Consider the following 23,256-nt stretch of genomic DNA (forward strand, 5'->3'; position numbering starts at 1 on the left):
TTACTTACCCGTACGCAGGTTCTTACCTTCCATTTTTAATACCCAATTCTTTCCCAGCAGCAACTATCAAACATACATCACTCTTCTGTGAAATGGCAACACTCTCCCCGGCAACGGCGCCAAAATGTTGGGTGCTATAAGGTGTCTTTAAAAACTCCTAATTGCCTCACATTAATCATCAACCTGGGTATGTCTTTCTGTTCCAAGAGTGTACACAATATGTGCAAATGCTATATCTATGGATAGTAATGAATTTAGATAATTTATTAAATTCAATACAACAGTAAACGGATTAAATCATAAATCTCAAGCTTGTAACTTCAGGAAAAATAATCTATCTAAGCATCAAAACTAAACCTTAATCAGAAACAAGACTCAATATTAATCAAGAGATTCTAATTACAATCACATCAACTGAGTGCTTGTAGCAATAACAATGCTCTTTTAGCTGATTCTAAACTATCGCGGAAGAATAAAGTATTCAATTCAATCAATAACGCTTCTATCTTTTAATGAACCAGAAATAACCCTTCTCCTAATGATTAATTCAATCCACAACATAAGTAAATGAAATCGATTGGTAGAATTAAGAAGCAATGAAATACATATACGAATTCCACACCAATGAAAGTAAATCGTTTGTAAAACTGTAAAGTAGAGTAATTAAAATTGCGGTAAAGGAAAAGTAAAAACACAGGGAACAATAGTGGAATCCACCAGTTACTGGAACCAAGCCGCTAGCGAATACTACTTAACTACTTCAGAATATCACAAGGGAACAACAACTCAATTCATGTATTAATCATCGAATTCAAATGTCATTACAACGCGCTGTCTTCTTCAAAATTACACTTTGTATATATGAAATTACTCTTCTTCAAAAGGGCGAGAAGTTCCCTTTTATAATCAAGAAGTAAAAGAGATAAATGTGATCCCTCAGGATCAGGAGATCCTAAGGGATTCACAACTAAATGCTATTATTAGACAATATTTCAACTTGCGCTGATCCTCTTGATCTATTCCTTGATTCGTCCGCATAAGACGCGCTTCTTTTCCTCTGTTTAGTATTTGTTGTTCCATCTTCTGAACATCAGTTGTTCCCTTTGCCAAGTTCTGCATAAAAACAACGAAAGTTAGCTTTGCTTAGTCGAACCATATCAAAAGCGATTTTATTCATTTCTCATCGAAGTTTTATCAACATCTTACTATATCAGGGCACAAATGCATAAAGAAAGAAGGAAAAATACAGTGTAATCAAGAGTAAACTTATACCCATTGTACAACCCAACAAGAAGACTGTGGCATAATGTTTGGTTTGCCAACAAAATGAAGTTGAGACAATTAAGTACCCGAGTTTGTTACAACTTTTAGCCATTCCAAGTCAGCATTGGGCAACGGTTTCAATAGATTTTATCATATAGTTACCCAAGTCTGAAGGAAAGAGTGACATCATGGTGGTAGTTTATAAACTTACCAAGTATGCACACTTTTGTGCATTATCTCATCCTTATAATGCTAGTATAGATGCTACTACATTTATGGAAACAATTAAAAAGCTACATGGAAACCCAAAGATTATTGTAAGTGACAGAGATCCAATTTTCACTGGAAATTTTTGGACAAAATTATTTTCTTGTCTTAGTATGCGATTAACTCATAGTTCATATTATCATCCTCAATCTGATGAGAAAAATGAGATAGTGAACAAATGATTAGAAGGATATATTCGTTGATTTTTATCTGATAAACAAACACAATGGGTCAAGTGGTTACCTCTAGTTGAATGGTGGTATAACACTTCCTTCCTTACTGCAGCAAAAATGAACCCATTTATGGCACTCTATGGTTATCATCCACCATCCATCACATCATCTTTAAGAGAAAACTCTAAGGTTTAGATAATGGAAGATCACATTGAGCATTAACAACGAGTTCTCCAACTCTTAAAGGATAACCTCACTCTACTGCAGAATTGAATGAAACAACAGGCATATCAACATCACAATGAAAGAAATTTTGATGTTGGTGACTGGGTATTTTTATGGCTACAACCATACAAACAAATGTCCCTCAAGCAAGATAAGAAGGATAATAAATTATCACTTAAGTACTATGGTCCTTACAAAGTATTGCAAAATATTGCTAATATGGCTTACAAATTGAAGTTTCTTGCATCTTCCTGAGTACACCTAGTTTTCCATGTTTCATGCTTAAAGAAAGTTACCGGTGACATGCTCCTAGTTCAAACAATATTTCTAGAACTCGACGAAGAAGGAAAAATCATATTTTATCCTGAAACAGTCACAAAAACAAGAACTCGACAGCTACGGAATTGATTAATTTCAAAGTATCTCATCAAATGGAAGAACTTACCCACTGGAGATTCCACATGGGAGGATGATAATTTTATACAAAATCAACCAGAACTACTCAAGCGTTGAGGACAACATGTTTTTAAAGGCGAGGAGCATGTTAGGTCCCTATAATAGTAGCATACACCCCTTATTATTATTTCTAGTGTAGTCCCCTATTGTTATTGTTGTGACCATGTAGCCCCCCCGCTCCCCCCGCCGCCCACACCCCCCATATTATTATTGTTGTGCATCATAGAAGCCCACTATTTTTATTGTTGTGCCCTTACATTATTATTGTTATGTAGGCTTTGATTATATTGTGACTCCTTAGACTCTTACATATACCAAGGAGTTCTTATCATTTGTATCATCTAAGAATTGTTCATTTATGTAATGTAAAGGAGGTTTCCCCCTGAAAGAGGCTAATTTTCAAGTCATTGATCTATCTTTTATTCTATTTTCTGATCTGGTTGCATAAAAAATAAAGTGATTATGCTGCTTCACTTTCCTTTTTATTTGTTGCCTTCAGTTCCACTATTTTTATACAATTTTCCGTTAAGTGTCTTTCTACACAAATTCCACAAACATAAATATTATCTAAAGGGCATTCATGTAAGTGATGTTTCTTTCTGCATTTTGGAAAAAATATAAAAAAAACACTTCATTTTGTTCTTCTTGTCCATTTATATGTTTTAATGTATCAATTTGAGAACCAAGAGTTCTTAAGAGATGACTTCTAGAATTTAGTAACAAATTGCCAAGTTAAGCTCTAGTGACTCCTCAAAAAGCTAACTTAATTACTTTTGAAAATGCATCTCTTTGTCCCTTGGCAAACATTGTTCTTCCTCTAGAGTATTTCCTACACACTTTAGTTATTTTATCATAAGGTAATTGATAAATATCCCCTTCCCCCATAAGATTTACGACTCCTATATATTCATCCATCATTCATTTTAAGAAGAATTTTCGTATAAATTCATAACTTAAATCACTTTGCTTGTTTTTTTGGAAATTTTATGTAAATATTTCGAAGCAATCTTCCAAGATTTCATCTTCTTGTTGACTCATTTGAAAATATCCTCTTTAGTGCTCTAGAATTGACAATAGGGTTGGTATTTCTTTAAAAAAAAAAATCTCATATCATCCTAATATAGTATCATTGACTCTCTTAATCCCATAAACCATTTTAATTCAGATCCTTTTAAAGAAGCAATAAATAGACAATGTTTTTTTATCATCGTGTGTATACCCATATGTACAACATAAAATATCAAACTAAAATATGAAAGCATCAGGATCTTTAGTAGACACACCATAAAATATTGGTAGAACAAAAGGAGGAATGTTTTTATTTTTACCTTCGTTTCTAGAAATATTGGTATTGATCTTATCTTTCAGTTCCAAGTCTTCTTCCTCCTATTTTTGATGCTCCTCCATCATCATTCTTTGCTTTATATTTTCTTTCCCTTTCAATTCTTTCTCATTCTTCTCTTCTTTCTCTTTTTTCCTTAAGTACTTGTCATTCATGTTCTCACTTGTCTTCTGCTTCCTTTTCTCTTTTCTCTCGTTCTATATCTAGCATTTTTCCTTGAAGAAAACTTGAATAAAATTTTCCTCCTACTAGTTCACTAGTTAACTCGGGTTGTTCAGGTTCTTCATAGACTAGTTGGGGGATTAGTTCACTACTTTTAAGTTTTTCCTCTCATTGAATTTTTATTTCTTTAGATATTGATTAAGGAGTTTCTTTTCTTAATATTTCTATTGTAGGTGTTCCTTGTTGTACAATTTTTTGATTGGTTTGGCGTGATATTAGTACTTGTCTCTCTAGAAGTGTCAACATTTTTCCTTCAAATACTTTTTGTTCAATTTGTTCAATAGTGATTTTTTCAACAATTAGTGTAACTTGTTCTACTTCGTTTTGAGCTTTTGATGTTCTAGATAACACTATGGGTTTCTCAGTAGTGGGGGTATTTTTACTAACATACATACCTTTTTCAGCTCTAGGTCTATGCATAAATGACATTTTTTAATCTAAATCAATTAAGAAAATATAAACATGACTTGGGCTTGAAGATACTCAACTAACATGAATGCGCAAGTTCTTACCTCTCGACTTATTGCCTCCACTCCTCCAAATCCTAAATGTTTATATTTGTGAAAAAATTATAAAATTTCAATAAATTCCCAATCTACTTAACTCAGAATGCACTTCCCTAGAAATGCTATCAAAAAAATGTCAGTCTAATTTAGATATCTAAACTAGGACATGTTTTTTATATCAATCTAATGTTTCTAAATTTTGAATCACACTTCAGTATGTAATGATTTAAGATAGATTGGTTGTCACTTCTAAGCCAAAACTCTTAATTAAGTTAAGGAAGCATGAAACAAAGATTTTAATTTAATCACACAAGCTTGAAATGAGAATCACAATGACTTGACTTAAGAATACTTTAGACTAGGAATATACTGAAATTTCTCACACAAATATAAGTTCTCTACGCAATCGTATTCAAAATATCAACATTTCACTCAAACGATGGGAAATAAAAATGGTAAAAGGGGCTTTCAATCAAAGATGTTGATTAATACACTAGGGCCTTTCTTGCCAGTGGAGGCAAGTGGACACTTTGGTAGTCTTTTAGACCACTTAACCAATCTTCACCCAATACTAGTTAAGAGGATGAGAATACACTACAACCTTCCCCATCTATGAGTGTGAAGATGAGTGGTCACTCATATCATTCTACCCATATATTAGCTAGCATGTTCACAAAACATCATTGTATTCTAGGAAAGCAGTAAACAAAAGCAAGGAACTATGGTGTTTGAAAGATTCAATGAAAAAAGGGAAAGTTATCAGGAGGTTGGGGATTTTTTCTCCTAGCAAGTTGGTGAATGACACTCTTGGTGCCTTGGTTACTTTGGCTAGTTAGGATGATTTTTCAAACAACAGCTAACCTATGTTAATAAATAATCAGAAAAGAAATTGAAAGCTATGACTATCAGTAGGAATAGTAATTCAATGATGCAATGGAATAGTGATGTAGCTCATCAAATGCAACTCCGATAACTATGATAATTGAACCAAAGTATATCCAAAATAATAAAACCAAAATATATCCAATCAAATCAATATATTCTAATCAAATCTAAGTATGTCTAATCAATTTATACTTTGATAACTAATGTCTAGTCAAAGTTTTAAATAACTAGGAACTAGTAACTAGTAACTAGTAACTAATGACTAGTAACTAGTATTTAGTATCTAGCTCATATTCATATTAACTATAACAATTACACAAATACTTCAAGCAATGACTAATTTATGATCCTTAAACACATTTAGACCTTCAACAAGTGATGTATTTCTTTAATGCAAAATTTAAATGTATAAATATTGTTATGCAATATTGAAAAAATATGACTACTATGATAATTTATCTACACTAAATAACTAGTTGATCAAATCATATTAGTATAGCATGAATAGATATAAAAAATGAGTAAATATTCATGAAATTATTAAGAAAGAACATCTAGGAACAAAAATTCAAAACTAGCTTTTAAAGCTTATCTACATGATGTCCAAGAAGCTAGTTTTATAACTAGTTTCAAATATGAATTTATAGGATGTAAGTAGTGAATATAAACATGGAAAATATGATGAAAAACAACATGAAACAAGTATTTACTAGGATAATGTACAACACTAACATGGTGTACTAGCTCAGGCTATGGGGGGCCTCCATAGCTCAAGCTAGCACACTTAAAAATGGAAGATGAAACTTCAAAATAACTTCAAAAATTGTTTAAAATAGCTAATAATAGCTATGTAATCCAAGTTCAAGCTCTCAAGTCGAAATTTGACTTTTCAAACTAATAACATGCTTTGGGAAGCTAAGTTTACTTGCCTTTATAGGAAAAAATAACAAAATATCCACAAATCCTGTTCTAAATTAATTACAAGTTATTCTAAGAGTGAGATTTGATCCAATCGACCTTCTTGGTCACTCAAATCATGGATCTAGTCTTTAAAAATCATATCTAGGTGCTTTTAGCAAATCGTGATACACTTTAGTTGTTAAAGTGCCCATGTTGTCCATGTGTTGACCAGGGGTCTCAGATTTGTTTCATGACAAGAAAGTAAGAGACTCACCATCTCGGTATACTCACGATCAAAACCCATGTTGTAAGTTTCACCTAGACCACTTGCAAATATAACAACACATAATGATTTATAAAATCTATTAAAATATGTAATTTTCTTTCAAAATGAAATTAACTACATGCAATTTTAAAAATCAAAAATTCAATTAAAATACCTTAGGGAAGCTTTAATATAGGAAAAATATGGGAAAATGTCATCATAAATGATGAAAATAGGTGTTTTAAATGGTAAAAAAAGTCAAAAGCCATAAAAAGTTTTTTGACCAAAAAGAGGACCGACATATTTCTTTAACAAAGTCTAATGTGATGCCTTTTTAAGGAAATTTGTTATAAAAGGATCATAGGATAACCATTGAACCGCCACTCCTTGTATCTTTTCTAACCTCTTTGTCTCTAATGAATATTAAACCTTGTAATGCCATTGATGAATCCACTTCATTATTTTTTGTGATCCCTAGACCCTAGGCAAGATCCCTTTTTCTTCCTCTAATTCATAAGTTGTTAAATTTTAGGATTAATTTTAAAATATGTGCACCATGCTTGGGGTGCTTCATGTGATTTGGGATTCATGGTGTTTTGATTTCCATTATCTGTACCATGATGGACATTTGTATTGGTTATATCTTATGGATTGTTATGCCTCCACTTGATGCATTTGTGGCATGCTTCCTTAGGAGGTTAGAGACCTATGAGGTGCGCACATGGAGAGATTAGTTACTTACTTGGAAAGATGACCCACTAGGAGGAGGAGTCTAAAACATCTAAGAGGATGGTATTGAGCCTTAAGTGGAAGTGGAATAGTTATTTTCTCGCATGGGGGCTTGTACATGACTTGAGGAAGCTTTTCTTGAAGAGTTGTCATGTAGGCGTGGCGGACCCAAATGTACACATGAATTAGTAGGGAACATTGGAGCATTGGATGCATTTAGAGGAGAGCATTGATCATGTCTTGTCAAGGTTCAACTTGGTACCCTCTATTAGTGGATATGCATATCTTGGAGCTTTATATATGTCAGTTGTAGTTGGAGGACTTCACATATGGACCTATATGATGTTTGGTTAGGATGATTCTTGCAGAAATGGTCCAATTTATTATTTTTTAACTCACCACCTTTCATAAAAATAAAGACAGGAGAGAGTATTTTCATCCTACATATTGATCACATACTTGTGTTGGAGATGTGAGAATTAGAGTGAACTTGTCTCTCCCGTTGTACTTTTCCTCCTTTATCGTAATGCTAGGGTTATTGAAGAGATTATATTAGAAGCCTAGGGTTATGGGCTTCCCTAATAATAAAATGGAAACTAAGGTTTGAGAGAAACACTAAAGGAGAAAAACCACCACTTTTTCTTATAATTCTTGTGAGAGATTAAGGCTAGGGTTTTGTGGCATTTGGAAATGCTAATAGTACTTAGAGTGTTTGATGTGGAAAAGATAATGGAAGACTATACTATCTTATCATTTTCACTTTTGGGATGCACATATAGGTGTAAAAGAGGACTTGTGTTTCTTATGTTAGTTTGTTATTGATCTTTGGTTGGGTTTGATATTTTGAAGAATGCCATAGTTAGGATTTGGATAGATTAAGATGTACTAACTTGTATTAAGCTGTTAGAATGTTCTTGTACTTCATATTATTATAATATGAAATGTTGAACTATCCAAACTTTGTGTACTTGTAGCTATGAGACTGATCTTATGCTATTTTTATGATTGAGTAGTTTCTATTGCTAGTTATGCATGTTCATTTGACATAACATTGCATATATTTGCTATGTGACTTAAAAAATATCGAGAAGCTATGGAGCACATTTAATACTATAACAAATTTGTTTTTATAAGTTATTTTCAAATATTAGATATGCTTCTATTGATTTCCATAAGGATAGTAAACATCATTCCATTGAAGTACACTTGTTTGATATTTATTTTCTTGGGTTGCCTTATATATTTTGTTGTAGAGATTTTTTTTTTTTTTTTTTGAAACATCTAACTTTTAATGCCACAATTTAGCTCATATGAAAGAATGAAATATTCCTCATAGATCACAAAGAGCCTCAATCAACAATTGGCTCATGAAAAGCACACACATCATGAGCATTTTGAACTCAATTTGGGAGAATAACTATTTCTTCTCTTAATCACTGAAGCTATACCCAATTGACATAAATATGAGAAAACATTTGTTGTTTTAATTTGACATTTCATGTTCATCTGTAAGGCTAAAAGTTTAAAATAAATATATGTGAGAAACTTTAAGGTTGAGGTGGAAATTATAAATTTGCATTCGTTTTCTATTGTGAAATTCCAACATGGTATTAGAGCCAATTTCACTAAAAATTCTCTCTTAGTGAAGAGTTTGGTATTTCAATTGTTCCATACCTAGGATATGTTCTTTACCTAGTACATGTTGTTTAGTGTGAAACCCTAGTGCATCTTGGATGAAGTGTGTTATCACCTGGATTGAACCTCAGGCTGAAGGAAGGTAATGCCAGGGTAACCACAAACCACGCTTAGCCAAGTAGCAAGCCCTACTAGGCCAAGAGAGGGCTCTCTCCGTAAGGATCTCAACTGAGATGACTGGATCAAGAAAATGATATTAAGCTAGGTATAGCGCACAAGTTTTTATTTGATTTTGAAGGGTTTTGTTGGATCAGGAGGAGCTGGACAATTAAGGCAAGGAAATTAGGTCAAAATTGCAGGGTTTCAATGGGGCAAGGTAGGCACAAGGCTCAGCACCTTAGGGTTTGATCGATGAGGTGGAAAGATAGGTGAGGAGCTAGGAAGAGCATGTAAACCTCATGGATTCTTCCTAAATTGAAGAAAACACAGACTGTGAAATTTCTACCCAAAACAGAGCATAGAAGTTATGGATTCTACCTTTCAGACTTGTATACATTCACATAAAGAGCTTGAAATGATGAAATGGAATCAACAATACATTTTAACACATGAAAACATAAGGAAAACTGAACTGAACATCATAGCACATGGATCCCAAAGAAATAGCTGCAACTTTTCATTAATCTTCTGCTAAAACTGGTACAAAATGATGTCTACTCAACGCATAAGCATCCAACTGAGTCCAACCTCTAAAAATGACTAGGGAAATACATAATATAGGCTTCAAACCACCCATCCTAACCTCAGGGGATCAAATCCATGAGAAGAGGAAAAGATCCAACAAAGACTGAACTGATAACAAGAGAATAGGGTGGTCAAAGTGACTCATCCCTAATCCAAGCAAACTGATTCATTACACCTCTTGAACTTGATTTACCTAATGTATTTACCCTAGTAAGTACTAGAAACATGATAATTACATTTAACTCATCATTTACATAGATAAATTCATGATTTTCCAAGGTGAAAGTGAAAACTGGGACACAACAGTGAAAAACTGGACAATTTATCAAACGCGCAGAACCAGTGTTATGCGCGTAGCGCCAATGCCAGGCACGCCCTTCAACTTAAGCTACACTTTTGGAGGCCTTTCCAATGTCCAAATTGGGCTCACAATAGCCTGTTGGAAAGATCTTCCTGTCTACTTTCTAGAACAACTTGAATTTCAGAATTTGGATGTCATTTGCCTAGTCAAAAATCAATTCTCCCAACACTGCTCAGCGCGCAGCGCCCAGGCCAAAAAGAGGGCAGAAAGGTCATTTTTTGAGGGTTTTTGGCCTTTTTAACCAACCAGTTCTCCTCCAAATCCTTAGAAAAAGTACAGGGTGTATGTACTCATCACTAGAAACCCAAAAATTCTGACCTTTTCCTCATTGGATGCCCCAAAAAAGAGCACAACACCCATGGCGTTGCGCGTTTGACCTCCATGACTGTGCTAAAAATTGTCTGAAAATCTCAGCAAGTAACTTCATGCCCCAAAATGGTCAAAGTACCCAAAAATGTGTTTTTATAGCTGATCAAAGATTAGAGGCATGTAGGGATGCCTCAGCAAGCATGTCAAGTCTCCTCCTCTCCTCTTGCTTGGTCAATTTGTCAATTTTCTTATGAGCTCTTTTGAGCTTGCTCCTTGCCACTTGGTTTCTCCTTGCATAATACTTGGCCATCTTCCTTTGCAACTCAACATCTCTATTTGCTTTGTCCAAGAGGGTCTCCAAGTGTGTGTTCACTTTCTCAAGCCAAGACTCTCTGTTTTCAGCTATGTCCTTGACCAATTGCTCATTTAAAGTGAGTTGCTCCTCCAATTCTGCCTCCTTTTGTCTTTCAAGCTCTAAGGCCTTTTTCAATCCTCTTGTTCTTGGCCTTTTTCTTTGTCCCTGTTCATCACCCGACTCTCTATAATCTCCATAAGCCTCATCAAGCTGAAACTTGGCTTTCTCAGCCTCCCTCTTTGCCTTGATGTACTTGATTTGCATAAACTCCTGCTTAACCTCTAGCTGCTTGTTCTCTTGCTCATAAAAGGAGATAACATATTGGGCTCTTTGTAAATTGGTATCAAGCTTCCTGATTTTGGTATCCTTTTCTTTCAAGGCAGCCTGAGTGATTTTGTTTTTCTCCTCATCATCTGTGTTCATAAGGAGAAACTCCTTTTCAGTGTCATGTTTTTCATGCTGCTGTTTGACCTCTACTTCCTCCACCATTTTCTCTTTTCCTTTAACCTGTAATGCTGATGATGAAGGCAAGGCCCCTCCCACTTTCCATGGGGTAAACACCTGCCTCTTTCCCCTTCTTCTGAACTAGTGTGACTCTCTTCTACCATGTTTTTAAGGTGGAAACTTGAGGGACTGATATGTGGGTCAAGGTGAGTGAAATAGTGAGGGATATTGAATGAAGTACAGGCAAGGATGATTTGAGGGTGACAAAGTCTATGAAGTGCTGTAATTCTGATCAAATAGGTGATTTTGGAAACATACAAGAAAGGCTTTGCTAGGGTTTTAAAATTTAGGGTGCCAACTTGCTTAATTGATGGAGAAAAAGAGATATTGGGCCACTTACTTGTTGTATGCAGGTAATAGAAGCCTTTGTAGCTTGAGCAGATGAAGAAAAGTGGTGTTTTGGCACTCCTAGGGTTTGCCAGGCTTTACTGGCCAAATGCACAACACTAAGTGCCAGCGTACAACGTCCTTGAAAAACGTGCCCTTCAATGCATAGGCACGCAGCACCATTAAAATTTTCTCTGGTTCGGTTCGGCAAATGCGCCCTTCACTGCATAGGCGCGCAACACCACACTCAGGCGCGCAGTGACTCTACCCAGCATGCAGTGTCCTTGTTAAACACACCCTCCAACTTTCAGGTTGATTTTGACTGCCTTCCCAGTGTCCAAATTGAGCCCATGATAGCTCGTTGTAAATGAATCTCTCTTAGCTACACATTGGACCTATCAAGTAGTGAAAATAATCAATTATAGCCCCTCAAAAGTCAATTCTCCCAAGACTGGTCAAAAAGTGCATAATGAGGGTGCAAAAATGAAGTGTTCTCTTGCAGGAAACGTTTGGAGGTCTTCCTCAACTCAAAATTGAGATAATGATAGCTCATTGGAAACATATTTCTCTCTAGTTATCAGTTGACTCATCAATAAAGTCATTTGGACAATCCAGCTAGAAGAAAAATTGATTTTCCCAAATTCACTGTAGAAGTGTAGCAACTCTCTTGTAGCAATTGTATTTTTGGCATTTCTCTAAAACCATGACACTTTTGTAAAAAGTGAAGGAGGTTTTTCATCCTTGGCCTAGTATGGAAAAAAACCTCTCTCACATTTGCTAAATTCATTCCTGTTTGGTCTAAAACATAGTTTGAATAAAAACCGACCCTATGTGTGGCAAATGATTTGTCCCTTGGAATGACTTATTGAAAAATGATGGAGACATGATGTGTATGAGTTGGAATGGCCTCATACTTGCTGAAATGACCCCCCTTATGCCTCATATACTCAGATGTCTCTAATTCCATATCCAACCCTAGCTCAATGGGTGAGGAAATTAGGGTCTAGTGCTTGTGGAAAATGATGATTTGACACCCTTGGGAAAAGACAACTCCATTTGGCATGCACTTAATCCTTTGAAACTTTACCCTTTCACTTGACTATTTCCTTTGACAAATTGATCTTTTGATGGTTTGAAATCTTTGGAACACTGAGTTAACAGCTTGGGATGGTGAAATTATTACATTTGAAAGACATAAAATTACATAATGAAATAATCATTTCTCCTTACCAATCATCTTCACATGGTGAAGGGATGTTATTTGATCACCCTTTAGCTGCTGGTATTATGCAATGGAATGGAACCTTGGCAACCCTCTTGACCTAATGAAACCTTGAAAAACTCTAAAAGACCTAATGAGACCTTGAAGGATTTGTTGAGATTGCAACAAGATGATGGAGCTTAGTGAAAAGAGTCGCCTTCACTAAGTGGGCCCGTAGGCAAATTATGGCGCAAGTTCTATTTTTGGATCCCAGCAGGGATGATCATAGTAGGAGTGACCACAGCAGGGATGATCACAACAGGAGTGACCACAGTAGGAGTGATCACAGTAGGAGTGATCACAGCAGGAGTGATCACAACAGGAGTGATCAAAGTCTATTTTTAAACTGGCAGTCAAAAATAGAAAAGTAAAATATTATTGTATCATAATAATATTTGGACTATAAACTTGATCTTATTCTCTTGGAGCACTTCAGTTTGAGCTACAAATGTGGCACATGCAGCTGTCAGAAGGAAGTACGCTTTTCTTATGGGTCAGTTGAGTTGTTGCATGCATGACTTCAATTAGAACTCAATCAGTTGAGTTTGGTGGAGTTGATTGTGGAGTTGATGGAGTTGTGTTCAGTTTGACTTGGTTAAACTAGTTGTAATTAGTCTAACTGCAAATAGACTAATGATGAGTTGTTAAACTAATTATTAACTCATAATGCAACTATAGAATACATCAGTTAACTCAGTTGCATGTCAGTGCATGTTCAGTTCAGCAGGGACAGGTGTTAGAGGATCATATTGCTATCAGTTGTGACTATAGTTGTGCATGAGGATTTGCACAATCAAGGGATTGAGTATGCCAATGAGTTTGCCCAAGTATTTGCCCAATATTATAGCCTCTGCTCACGTCTTTCCCAGTGTGAGTGATTCTTTGGAGGTAAATACGAGTTTGGTTAATCCATTCTCATTCATTCTTGAGCAGTGGAGGCAGGCAAGCAGTGGAATAGATTTGGAGATCAGATCTTAGCTGTATTGTGTGTAACAGGTGGAGCTGGTACTGGATTGCTTGTGATAAGCATTGTACTTTGTAATGTTACATGGTCTCAATCATTAATATACAGATAGTTGGGGTTTTTAGTGAGATGCTTTCCCCGGGTTACATACTGTGTTAATGTGTGAATGCTCTTGATGTTTTATTGTTGTTGATGCTGCTAAATTGATGATCAACATAGAAGAGCTTATGTATTGTGTATGTATTCCGCAATAGTACATGATCAGGATAATCTCCATTGGATATGTGTTAAATTATTCAAAATTTCTACAGGATTGAATTTCAAGATGACATAATGACCTCATGACTGATACAAATGGCATGATAAAAATAACTTTATGGATGATGCACAGTCAACAAGATATGAAACTATGCCAACAAGTAATCACATTTAGGGAAGAGTGATTTTTTTGGACTAGGACTACCATCAGTGACTATTTTTTTGCATGACCTAGTAGAATGATAAAAAAATCTTGAGTGGGACCCTTAAAACGATATGAAAAGAGGATTTTTGATCATTGATGGCAGGATGCAAATACTGACACTAGCAAAGTGCTCGAACCCCATAAGGGTTGCTCTACTTGTTTAATTGTTGATTTTTATTTAAGTTGTGCTTAAAATTTATATATATGACTACTCCCATTATTAGAAAGAGTTTCAGGTTGGAAATTTATTCCAATTATACACCATTGAAGTGTAGGCCAAAAGTTTTTAGAGGAGGATAATATTTGGGAACATATTAAGAAAGTGATAGTTTCACCCAATGATCCAAAATTTTTGGCCTTGCAATTTAAGGAGGCCAAGCAAAAAAGAATCATTATCAATTAAGTGAAGGATCACTTGAGTTTTCAGATTGCAAATTTAATGATAGTAAGGAGATATATGATTCTTTAGTTGGGTTATATCATAGTTCTAGTGTCTATAGAAATATGCTCTTGAATAACAATATTTCAACCATTTGCATAAGTAACACATATATAATGGTGAGCTATCTAATTATGATAATCAAGTTGAGAAATTAGTTTGCTTTCATAGGGGAAAAAATGGAGAGTAAGGAGTTGGTATCTATTATTTTGAATGGGTTTATTCTATGTTTGAAACCCTTAATCTTGGGTGTTTGGGCTCATGAGAATTTACTTATTAAAATATCTAGGATGAATTTAAATAGGAAGAGATGAGATTAGAATAATGTTCAATGAAGAAAAAGGAAATATAATATCTAGCCCTAATTGGGAGAATGAGGAAGGGAAAGAAGGAATATTCAACAAGGAAATTTCAAGATTTTGACGGAGTTATTATCTAAAAGACTAGGCCAATATGGTAAACAACTACAAAAATCTACATTCTATAATGTTTTAGGTGTCAATGTGTGGGGCATTTGCTAGCTCATGTTTGAAGAAGAGGAATAGGAATTAAAAACCATAGGAACATTTTGTGGGGAATGTAGTTACTATAGTAGGATTGATGATTTATCATCCCATACTAGAACTACCTTCTTTGTTATTGCTAAGTTTAATTCCAAAATTATGTTAAGCTTTGGATGGCATGTGGATAGTGCAATTTCAAGACATAATAAGAAACTCTTTAGCAGGCTTAAGGAGAAAGATGGAGAAATCAAAGTGGAGTCTATTAATGTTGCTACACATTTTGTGAAGGCATTGGGCTCCATTTTTTTCGAAATGACATAATAGTATGTTCATGAATTGAATTATTTTTTATTCTTTCATGGTTTAAAGAAAATTAATCTTTCAATTTTCTGCATTTAATATATATATATATATATATATATATATATATATATATATAGATATATATATATATATATATATATGCACTATCAATGATTGTAATTTACTAACTCCAATGATTTTGGCTAGATATGTGTGAGATTATGGCCTTTATAATTTAATTCTTGATCTTATGGTTCTTATACATACCAATGTGAAGCTTAGTTGAGCTTTCTAGTTTTGAGGAGGCATATGCAAAGTTTGTATGGTGGGATGACATGGAGATAGGTTTAAATATTATTGTGATTAATAGTAAATCCTATGTTTACAACTAATGGGAGTTTCGAGAGCATTGAGACAAGGTTGTTGGATTCTCTTAGAAAGAGGGAGTTGGCCTCATTGATATTCTTGCTTCAATAACTAGAGGATTCGCCCTTGTTGATGGTTTTGCTTCAGTTACGGATTTTTTGAGGTGCATTGGTGAGATACCCATGTTTACACTTTATTGGAAACATTTTATGGGTTGTTGTTTTCATTACAAGTTTCATATTTAAATTGGATTAGATTTCTGGATATTTTTGTCTTTGTGATTTCAGCATATATGATCCATTTTTCTTGTTCTTATATGGAGATGTGATCATATTTATAAGAATTCCTCAACATCTCATGATGTGGTGTTAGAATATTTGGGCTCATGAAGTTGATATGGAGGATGTTGGAGTTTGGAAGGTAGTTAATGATTAAAGGTTATGTTCCTTCATATCCACAAGTGGTCAAGCCCTTGGTAGAGGGGAATTTTAGGATCTTGTAGTAGTGTCATAATTTGTTGGGATATAGTGAGACTTGTAAAGATTACATAATATATGTTTTCACATGGTGGAATATTGTGCAGTACAATCTCCTTATGATGAGGATGTGCAGTCCCATAGATCATAGGCATTTCCTTCAATGATTAAAGGAAGTGAGGAGGTTTCTATTCTAGAGGTTAATTGATAATATATAAAAGGATAAAATCCATGAGTGGATGAGGAGAGTGTGTGTTAGTGTCAGTATCTTCATCCCTCCATTAGTGATCAAATTTCTCTTTTTGCTTGCATATTAAGTGTCCCATCCGATCAGCTGCATTCCATTAGGTCATGGATCAGCTGATGGTAGTGGTTCATTGTCAATTTCCCTCATGGCATTTACCTGCTGGCCTATTTTAGCTCATTTACTATCATTTTATGTCATTCCATTTGCAAAAGCCATTTTTAGGGTTTTAGGTCTCACTAGGTCTAGGGTTTTATATCATAGTCATTAAAAAAAACTCAATAAAAGGTCAACAGGCACATGAGGAGGTCTTATAAGTTCATCAGATCAAAATTTCACTAATGATATGCTCCATAAATGATTTTTACCTCAAAATTCTATTTTGAAGTGAAAATAGAGTTTTTATTTTCTATGTACAAAATTTATGTAATTTGAAATGTTTTCTATATGTAATAAGTTCCAGCTGCTACCCTTGCTCACCTTGCCAACTCCAACCACTACAGACAAAAACACAAGCATCAATGCATCAGTTTACCAAATGATCAAGAAAAGTCAATTCAAATGAAAAAAAAGAGCTTATGACCAAAAGTGACTTTGAAATTAGAAAAGTGGGTTTGGAATAAGTAAAAATTAAGAGTCATTCATATATAATGTGAAAGGAGTGCCATTCATCTTTTCATTGTGCAAAATACCCTTGGAGAGCAAAAATCATGAATTAGAGGCAAATTGAGCTAAGTCAAAAATCCTGTTTTCCAAGAAAACTTGCCTGGTGCTACGCATCAGAGGTAGTGCGCTGCGCATCAGACTGGCGCTGCGCGTCAGTGACTTTTTGCCATTGTTAATTTGCACGGGCGCTGCGCATCAGGAGGGCACTGCACATTGGGCCCAGTGTGCTGTGCATCAGTCCAGAACTTGGTAAAACGTTCCAAATCGTTCAATAACCCTCAAAAACACTACATTGCTATTCTACAAGTAAGTTATCATTGCCCTAGAGCTGAATTTGATGTCATACTTGTGTTCTTCATGAGTTTTGTATGGTGAAAGTGAAACCCTAGCTTGTCTTCATTATTTCCCATTTCATTGTGCAACTTTCACTCCATAATCACAAGCAACATCATTAAACCCTTTACCCTCTTCCATTTGCCTAAATCACTCCATTTATCCCATTTTCCATATCCCACTCCCCTAAAACAACTAATTTCCTTCATCAAAACCCTAAATCCCTCACTAAACCCTAGTTTCCCAAAACTAATCCCTTCATTCCCTAACTCCATGTCCCATTAGTAAAATCTCTTCATACTCATCACTCCTGTCCTCCCTCATTTCCATTTTTCACCATGTCATCATCACATCCCTTCCCTAAGACAAGCACCAAGCACCATGGCAAGAAACAGTGAGTCAAGCTATGAAGAAGAAACACTAAGTGACAGTTCAAGAGAAAGGAATGTACAGCCTAGGAGACCTCACAAGGGTGGGAAAATTATCAGAGAGGAACCTATTAGCATTGTTGAACTCCTTGCTTGCCCCCTTGCTACCACTTGTTTCAGATACCAATCTTGCTTTGAGTTTTGTGAGATGGTTGAGAGGGTTAAGTATCATCATGAATTAGCAAGGCAATTTGTTATAAACATGGAGAATAATATGGTACACCTTGCTGGCATCAATTTCACTCTTTCACCAGCCATTATTGCAGAAGCAACTAGAATGCCAGATGTAGGGGAAAGGTGGAACAAAAGACAGAATATCAACAAGCAGCATTATGAACCATATTTTAAGGCCAAATATCATGGTAAATTGAGCAGGGTATTTCCTTTCAAGTTCTTGGAGGACCGGTATGTTCCACTTATGAAACTCATAATCAAATACTTCACATGTGAGGATAGGTTCTCCAGACTCTATGCCTATCATATCAGACTACTTATGCACTTCACCAGGGTTATAATGATGAGTATTCCATATTTCATTTGCAAAAACATAGAGAGGATGACTATTATTGCAAAGAGAAAACCATACCTACAGTAGCTCAATAGTATTTATCACTTTTCTGTCATCAAGATTATTGTTGTGCATCAGCTCACTCAATTGGGAGTGCCATGGGAAACCTTCATTGCCCATGAAATCTTCAAAGGGCCTCAAATTTTTACAGATCCTCAAGAGGAAGGTGAAACTTTTGGGCAACAAAGAGAAGCCTCAAAGTAAAACTGAAGAGGCTCACATTCCTGTGTTTATAACTTATGAAAAAGGCACAAGGAGACTTTTTGCAGCCGCCAAACGAGTATTATCTCCACCAGGGGTGGAAGGGGTCTCATTGTCTTCATCGAATCACAGGCAAATGCTATCTTCACCTAGGGTGAAAGGGGCTTTTCCTTCTTCTACAACAGAACATGTATAGGACAATGGAAAGCAACAATTGCATGATGAAGGGCCTTCAGAAGGCCAAGACATGGATTTTGTTTTGGTTGAGGAAGATGACACTGATTTGGGCTCCCAAAGCTCAAAACTCAAGGATATGGTCATCAAAGAGAAAGAAGCTGAGATCCAAGCCTTATCACTTGACCTTGAGAGGGCTAAATGGATCATTAACTACCTTGAGCAAGAGAACAAGCAATTGGAGGACAAACAAACAATCATGGAGCTGCAAACCATTAGGGAAAACCAGCAAGTGGAAAAAAGAAGGAAAATCAAGATGACATCACTAGAGCAAGAAATAGAGGCTGACCGAGAATCATGGTTGGAAAGAGTGAATATCCACCTTGAGAAGCTACTTGATAAGGCTAACAAGGAGAAGAACATGTTGCGCCACATGGCTTATCACTACTTGGCCCGGAATAAAATTTGCAAGACAAGGATAAGAAGCCTAAAAGCTAAGTTAAAGAGAGCCTTAAAAGCCAAAAAGGAGCAAGATAAACTTAAGATTTTGGCTAAGCTTCCTTGGCTCAGCGAAGCAATTAGTAAGCTTGCCTCTTGCCAAATTTGAAGCAATTTTGAGAAATTTTTCTCATTTCATAATTTTTAATTGCAAAACACAGGAATTTTCATCTGATGTGCAGCGCCATCGGCGCTGCGCATTGAGCTAGCTTGGAATTTTGCAAAATGACTTGCATTTTTGGATTCCTCATGGAAAAATACTGAAACCCAAAAAGTTTCATGAAATTTGGAGGATATCTGGGTCACCTAAAGGGCAAAAAACACCTAAAAATTTCCCTCTCTGCCACTTTTTGGATCCACAGGAAGCAGTATTGGGAGACGTGATTTTTGAAGGGGCAAATGGACTCCAAATCCAAAAATTCCAGTTGTCATAGAAAGTAGATAGATAGATCTTTCTAACAAGCCATCTTGGACCTAATTTGGTGAAGGGGAAGGCCTTCAAACTCAGCCTTGAATTGGCGATGCGCATCAGGCTCAGGGCACTGCGCATCAGGAAATTTTTTGCCAATTTTGCTCGAAAACTTAGAATTTCACCTAGATTTCTACCAGTTTGAATTTTTCTTCTCTCATGGTAAAATTCATAATGTAATATGATGAAACTTGATGTACTATGATGTAAAAATGATGAAAAATTACTTAAGGAGGAAGATACATCAGTTATAGGTGGTTTTGAGCTGAATGAATCAGTTTCCATAGTTTTAGAGGCAAGCTGTTCCACTGCCTATTTTTCAGTTCCTAGTTTAGATCTTGTTGAAACAGCTCCTTGACTCATGGATTCGATACCTGATGGCTAGAATGGGTGGTTTGATGTCTATATCTTCTACTTTCTTAGTCATTTGTCAAGGTTGGACTCTTGTGGATGCATTGAGCTACTTTGTACATCACTTCTGCAGTTTGGCAAGGAAATGAATCAGAGTTTTGCAGCATTTTGTGGGATTCTTGTGGTAATGTGAATTAGCATTGTTTTCTCCTCTGTTATTTGGTTTATATTATGTGTATATGTGCCATCATCTATCTTTTTCTGCATAACTAAATGAATCAAGATTAAAAGGTGGAACCCATTGATGTTCAATGCTATGCCTTAGGGTTTGCTTTAGTTTTAAATGTTTTCTGCTGTTTGGAGAGGACTCATGAAACTTGCATGCCCTATCCAACTCCTCACCATTATTTAGACTCACCATCACATTCATTTCAAAGTGCTAAAACACTTGCCTACCTTGCCCCACAGAAACCTCTGCAAATCTAAGTTGATTTCCTGGACCCAAATCTGCTTTCTCCAATTGATCCAGCAACCAAAACCTTAAAATCAATCAAATTCCTCTGAGCATATACCTAGCCTAAAATTAGTATTCATATCAGTCATCTCAAGCCTTACTTGCCATATTTTCTTTGAGATTGACAAGGAGTGAGCCCTCTCCCGACCTGGTAGGGCTAGCTACCAGGTTAAGTGTGGTTTGATGTTACCCTAGACCTACCTTCCTTTAGCCTAAGGTAGATCCAGGCACTAACATAGTCGCAACCATACTGGGGAAGAATTGAGAACTATTACCCCAATACTTTAAAACAATTCTAGACTTTTGGATGACAGGTTTAGAATTCAGTAGGCTGAAAAGATTGTAATGTCCATTTGACTTTTGGGAGTAATTCAACACACTAGCTTCCAGATGATACACCAGGGCCAATATTGATCCTTATCCTCCTCCCGTGTATGAAAACCCAAATCTCATTCCAAGAATTCTCCGACAAGAAAGTTCCGTGATACCAGTATTTAGATCTCATTCTTGCCCAGTTGTTTTTGAATATCTTGAATATCTCCAGTTTGATGAACATTTTGATCTATCTTTGTTTGAAACTAAATCCGAAAGTGCGGTTGGTCATACTGTTTTAAATCCGGAATTTTTCCAATATCTCGAAATTGAAAGAGCAAATAGATCAATTGATGCTTACATCCTCAATTCACTTCAAACCTCAATTGTGGCTACCAATATTCTCGAGCTCTTAGAATCTGCTTCTGCTACTCTTGGTTCATCTACTATTTTGTCTAATTCTAAAATTCCTACTGAACCTCCTTTTATCCCCACTCTTCCTGTGCAGCCCACCATATCTAATCAGAGATCTTCTGTCTCTTCACCCCCATCAACCCCTTCTACACCTCAAACATCTATCATTTCTTCACCTCCTTCGACACCGCATACTCCCATCACATCGATTGCTATTGTTATTCCAACTCCTCCTATATCTGCAAGGCCAGTTTCAAATCCACCTCGATTAATGGCTACCAGATATGAACCTCTCGTTTTGCCACGGAAGTTGGATGTTATGCTTGCTAATTACCAAAGTAAAATTCCATTGTTTGATGCTACCCAAGGTATCATAGCACAACAACATGTTGATAGGATGAGTGATTTCTTTGATCTTCATGAGATAGATGAAGAGAATGTGACTATGAGATTATTTGTGAAAAATTTTGGAGGCGAAGTGCGAAAGTGGTTCAGAACACTTCTCGCGGGAACTATCAATACATTGGCGGTTATTCATAGACAATTTCTGGATCGTTGGGAGGTGAAGAAAAATTCACTCCAAATTCTTTTCAAGTATGAAAACATAAAGAGGAATGTTGGTGAAAGTGTCCAGGATTACTGTGTTAGATTCAAAACTGTTTATAATGTTATTCCAGCTAATATTAAGCCACCAATGGGGCTGGCTTTAATAAAATTTCATGATGGCTTTGATCCCGACATGGCATATCAATTAAGAGAAAGAGACCCAGCTACCCTGGAGGATATGCAGAAAATTGCAGTGAGTGTGGAGGCAAATATGCTAGCTAAGAGAGCTAGAATTAAGACCGAGAAGAAAGTGACCATAAAGGAAAAAGCTTCTTCCTCAGATCATTTGCTCTGTAAACTTGAGAAGGTGTTTAATAGATTAACCATTGCTGATAAGCTCGAGACACAGGTCAAAAACCCAAATTTCCATGTTCAACATCAGCCACAGTTCAGGATTAAACAATGGGAGCAAAGAGCGTAGGACCAAACAGCACAATAGCAAGTCAAAACACCATTACATCAGACCTATGTCCATGGCACAGAATCAGATGATGATGAGAATCCAATAGGAGAAGAGAATCACTTTTTTACACCAGATGGCTTGCCAATTTATATCACGGAGGATGAGGAATATTCAGAAAGCCCAGTTGTACAGAAAGATGAAGATTTTATATTAGCAAATGAAATAGTCCTAGAAGAAGAATCAGATGAATATCAAAGGGGATATATGAATGCATTGACAGCGCAACAAAGACAGTATTCACTCAGGAGCAGAGAGGTACCAATCAATCCAATTCAAAAGCGGAAGGAAGCAACACCACCAAAGAATGATTCTACAAATGTTCAGAAAAAGGAAAGGAGCGAGCAGATCCTACTTCCAGCAAAGTACAATTAGCAAATGAAAAGTCAAATCAGCCAAGTGCAACAAAGGAGAAGTTTGAAAAGAAGGATGTTCCAGTCAAAGAGGTAGAAAAAACTACAACCTTAGCTTAGAAAATGAGATTGCTAGGTTAAAAGTGTCGATACCTTTGACTAAATTAATGAAGAATAGTAGTTATAAAAGTCAAGTGTCAAAGATTTTGAATGTAGATCCCTTGTCTGATATGGTTAATGTGGAAGATGACCAACCCGAGCTTATCTTTGGTTCAACATTAGAAGGCCAATCTGAGGATAGTGATATAGCCCCTTTTTACATCAGCCTTAGATTGCATGATTATGTCTTGCACAATGCCATGTTTGATTTAGGAGCATCTCACAACCTGATGTCGAAGGTAATTATGGAAAAATTGGGTTTA

Source organism: Pinus tabuliformis, chromosome X (assembly GCF_031772625.1).
Source record: "Pinus tabuliformis cultivar Carrire ecotype Pingquan chromosome X, CPIR1, whole genome shotgun sequence".
In the NCBI taxonomy this organism is placed as follows: domain Eukaryota; kingdom Viridiplantae; phylum Streptophyta; class Pinopsida; order Pinales; family Pinaceae; genus Pinus; species Pinus tabuliformis.